The sequence below is a fragment of the Astyanax mexicanus genome, chromosome 3 (genome assembly GCF_023375975.1).
Source record: "Astyanax mexicanus isolate ESR-SI-001 chromosome 3, AstMex3_surface, whole genome shotgun sequence".
NCBI lineage: Eukaryota > Metazoa > Chordata > Actinopteri > Characiformes > Acestrorhamphidae > Astyanax > Astyanax mexicanus.
In genome coordinates, this window is record NC_064410.1 from 16767446 (window position 1) to 16773040 (window position 5595).

A 5595-nucleotide genomic window follows, 5' to 3' on the forward strand; every position below is an offset into this window, starting at 1 on the left:
GAGAGAGGGAGGGAGGGAGGGCTAGTGTGTCTTAGTAAGTGTGTGAGGGAGGGAAGGAGTGTGTGAGAGAACGGTGTGGGTGAGAGAGAGAGAGAGAGAGAGAGAGAGAGAGAGAGAGAGAGAGAGAGAGACAGAGAGAGTGAAAGAGAGTGTGTCGGGGGTGTAAGAGGTTGTAGTAGAATAAAAAAAAAGACCGCGGTCACGCCATCTGCACTTAGAAAACGCTCGGTCGCGCTATCTACACCGAAAACTGGAGTGCGCGTCTAAACCGTGTTTTACGGTTGCCGCGTGCACAGCGCACCCGGAGGAGCAGCGACTGGCGCTTCTCGTGCAGAGACTGAACATGGATCAGAAACTAGTTTTACACCTAAATAAACATGATTTAACGAGGTCTAATCCACAAATATACTCCAGAAAGACCACTGCTTATCTGTAGAACAGTGTAACGTTTTGGAAATGTTTGGAGAGCTATTAAATAAGCAAATCGAATTGTTATCATATCACAGCAATAAATTCTTAGAGATCTTATTCTCATGTATCCCAGATACATGTTTGAAGTGATATACATGGGTGTGGTAGTGGGGGGAAAAGTGGACCTGACTACCCAGGGCCCGAGTAGGGAGAAGGGCCCATGAAAATCCAGATTTTTTTTTTTCGCTCACCTTCCTTGTATACTGGCATGGATAGGGGCCCACTGACATTGAGAGTGTACAGGGCCCAGCATTTGCTGCTACACCCCTGGTGATATACACCAGATTTCGGAGTCCCATAAAACCAGCAAATCAAATTGTTATCCAATGCCACTGAGACATTCTTGAAGAACACATTACATACTATTAGTGACGTGAGTAACAAAGGATATTACTGTATCATTTTGGATTAATTGGATAATTTGATTTACTAGTTTTATAGGACTCGGAAATCTGGTTTATGCACACCGAACAGACATTTTTCCTAAGTTTGGTATTCAATTACTCCAAAAAGATACAGTAATATCACTCGGTACTCATGTCATTAATAGTATGGAATGTGTTCTTTAGGACTGTCTTGGTGCCATTGGATAACAATTTGGTTTGCTGGTTTTATAGGACTCTGAAATGTGGTTTATGCACAACCGAATAGACATTTTTTCTAAGTTTGGTATCCAATTACTCCAAAATTTTACAGTAATATCAATAGTTACTCATGTCATTACTGATATGGAATGGGTTCTTCAAAACTGTCTTGGTGCCATTGGATAACAATTTGATTCGCTGGTTTTATAGGACTCTGAAATGTGGTTTATGCACAACCGAATAGACATTTTTCCTAAGTTTGGTATTCAATTACTCCAAAATGATACAGTAATATCACTTGATACTTGTGTCAATAATAGTATACAATGTATTTTTAAGACCTTATTAGTGGCATTGGATAACAATTTTGATTTGCTGGTTTAATAGGACTCTAAAATCTGGTTTATGCAAAAGTAAATCAACATTTTTCCTATATTTGGTATTTAATTACTCCAAAATGATACAGTAATATTCTTTGTTACTCATTTTATTAATAGTATGGAATGTGTTCTTCAAGACTGTCTTGGTGCCATTGGATAACAATTTGATTTGCTGGTTTTATAGGACTCTGAAATGTGGTTTATGCACAACCGAATAGACATTTTTCCTAAGTTTGGTATTCAATTACTCCAAAATGATACAGTAATATCACTTGATACTTGTGTCAATAATAGTATAGAATGTATTTTAAGACCTTATTAGTGGCATTAGATAACAATTTTGATTTGCTGGCTTTATAGGACTCTGAAATCTGGTTTATGCAAAAGTAAATCAACATTTTTCCTATATTTGGTATTTAATTACTTAAACATAATACAGTAATATCACTTGATACTTGTGTCAATAATAGTATAGAATGTATTTTTCAAGATATTATTAGTGGCATTGGATAACAATTTGATTTGCTGGTTTTATAGGACTCTGAAATGTGGTTTATGCACAACCGAATAGACATTTTTTTTAAGTTTGGTATCCAATTACTTCAAAAGGATACAGTGAAATTACTTGTTACTCTTGTCTTTAATAATGTTGAATGTGTTCTTCAAGACTGTCTTAGTGGCATTTGGTCACAATTTGATTTGCTGGTTTTACAGGATTCTGAAATCTGGTTTATGTAAAAGAACATAGACATTTTTTCTAAGTTTGTATCCCATTACTCCAAAATTATACGGTAATATCACTTGTTACTCAAGTCCTTGAAAGTATAGAATGTGTTCTTCAAGACTGTCTTGGTGGCAATGGATAAGAATTTGATTTGGTGGTTTTACAGGACTCTGAAATGTGGTTTATGCACAACCGAATAGACATTTTTCCTAAGTTTGGTATCCAATTACTCCAGCATAAAACAGTAATATAATTTCTTACTTATGTCATTAATAGTATGGAATGTGTTCTTTAAGACTGTCTTGGTGGCACTGGATAACAATTTGGTTTGCTGGTTTTATAGGACACCGAAATCAAAAGTAAAAAAAAAAAAAAAGCAAAAGCAAATAGACATTTTTCCTAAGTTTGGTATCCAACTACTCCAAAATAATACAATACAATCACTTGAAATGCATGACATTAATAGTATGGAAGGTATTCTTTAAGGATGTCATGTTTTGATTTAATAACAATTTGATTTTTTTGGTTTTATAGCACTCCGAAATCTTTTTTATACAAAACCGAATAGACATTTTTCCTAAGTTTGGTATCCAATTACTCCAAAATGATACAGTAATATCACTTAAAACATGTATCTGGGATACATGAGAATAAGGTCTTAAAAAATTTAGTGCTGTGATATGATAACAATTTGATTTGTTATTTAATAGCTCTCCAAACATTTTCAAAACGTTCAAAACGGAGTATATTTGTGGATTAGACCTCGTGAAATCTTGTTAATTTAGGTGTAAAACTAGTTTCTGATCCATTTTCAGTCTCTGCACGAGAAGCGCCAGTCGCTGCTCCTCCGGTTGCGCTTTGCACGCAGCTACAGTTGTTTTTCATCCCAGCATCATTTCAAACTTCTGACCCTCTGTCTCAATACAACTTCATATGTGGCCTTTAACCCTTACAGCAAATAATTGCATTACAGCTTTTAATGTAGATAATGAAAAACAACCTTAAAGGACCAATTTGTAATTAATTTTCTGTAGTAAATGATAAAATGATCAGTATGTATCATCAGATAATAAAGAAACATGTTAAGTTAAAGCACTGGCAGCTCTTGCAGCAGCACTTTAGCCAGTATGTCCCTATGTGGACTGTGCAGATCTTGGCTGGTATCTGTTTGTTTTGTCCTCTGACTCCACCTGCTGCTCATTCCCCAACACTTACCCCACCCCTGAGGTGGCCAGCCATCAATCGGTGTTACATCATGGAAGATAGCAAGCAGAGTTCAGCTAAAACCTTAGCTTCTACACAGCCTAGAAAGCCTTTGGCATGTGTAAAAAAAGTTTAGCAACTAAAGAATGAATTAAACAAGAGTGAATATTGGCAGTGAGTTCTAAGGGTACAGTAGATTTCGAGCTTAAAAAGACTACAAGACCGACACAGCGCTGGCAACTTTTCTCCTGAACAGGTAAGCTAATAGGCTAGCTAATTTAGTCAATTAATAGATCTGGGGTGGGTTTCCCGAAAGCTTCGTAAGGCTAAGAACTTCGTTAACTCGTACTTAAGATTGATCGTTAATTAAAGAGTGTTTCCCAAACCCGTGCGTAACTAAAGTACTACGTAAACTCGATCGCAGATTAACGAGTGCTCTCACCCAGTCGTTATTTTTAACGAGCTTCTTTAGGGGATCTCGACTTGCAGTTCAGCACCTTAAACACCAGGGACCGCCAATTTTGTGGAAGAAAAATTATAATTTCCGTGTTTGAAGCAATTATATTACATTACTATTAATTATAATCAATTATATTATTATATAATTATTAATATTATTATATTATATTATATTACTATTAATTATAATCAATTATATTACTATATAATTATTATTATATTATATAATTATTATATTATATTATATTATATTATATTATATTATATTATATTATTTCCCGTGTCTGCGGGTGCTCCGGTTTCCTCCCACAGTCCAAAGAAATTAGTTCAGGCTAATTAGATGTCGGATAAAAATTGCCCCTTAGGTGTGAGTGAATGTGTCTGTGTGTCTGTCTGTGTCTGTCTGCCCTGTGATGGATTGGCATCCTGTCCAGGGTGTATACTGCCTTCAGCCCGATGCCAGCTGGTATAGACTCCAGCCACCAAGCATCGACCCCCCCCCCCCCCCCCCCCGCACCCCTTAACGGATAAAGCGGTTGACGAGTGAGTAAATGAGTGAATAAGTTATATTATATTATATTATATTATATTATATTATATTATATTATATTATATTATATTATATTATATTATATTATATTATAATGCCAACTGTGGCTTGTAGTCTAACTGGGCAATTAAACCCACGAGTAAATTATTTAAATCCAGATTAGCGATGATAGAAGTCTTGACATTAATGCTGCAAGAAATGCAATCAGTCAATTCCTGCAGATGATGCTCACGGTCTAAGCAAAGCTGCAAAGTCACCAAGTTCATCTGGGCAAACTCTGGGGTGTGTCAGCTCGCAAATATCAGTCAAAAGTTGGACACGTCTCATTCCATGTTTTTTTTTTTTTTACATTGTCGATTAATATTAAAACCATGAAAACTAATTGACGCAAATGGAATTAGTAGACAAAAAGGTGCATGGCTTTGACAATCCCCTGACATAAACCCAACTGAGATGGTGATTTAGGTTGAGCTGGAGCTTCACAGTATAAAGTACAAAACATAATTCTGTTGGTTTAAAATGTAATATATATATATATATATATATATATATATATATATATATATATATATATATATATATATATATATATATATATATATACACACACACACACACACAGGAACATATGTATTATTATATTATTTTTATAATATTAAAAATTAGAATAATAATAAATTAATATTACTATCAACATTACTGTTAATAATATTAGTATAATATATATTTATATAATATATATTAACAATAATAGTTTTAAAAATGTAAAAAATAAGTTTAATGTTTTAAAATAGATTAGATTTTCGAGTATTTATTTAGTCATATGTATCTTTAGGAGTATAATGTTGTTAATTACAACACATTTCTACGTTTTTAGGGTGTAATAGTGAATAAATACTGCATATTGGCAGTGTTGAATCGATATTTGTGGATCGATTGAGCGCGCTGTTTCGGGGGAGGAGTCAACAAAGATGTTCTTTAACCTCGTTCGTTAATTTTCACGTTGCGAAGCTCTTTGGGAAACACTCGCAGAACTGGCTCGTTCTTTACACACGTCATTCGTTAGTTCGTTCGTTATCCGCTAAGATTGATCGTTTTCGGGAAACCCACCCCTGGACTATGCTGGCCAACACAATCATGATTTACACGCTAATGTGAACTGTGTTCAGTCACAACGGAGGAGCAGGCATGTCACACCTGATTACTAACTCGGCAGTGATGAGC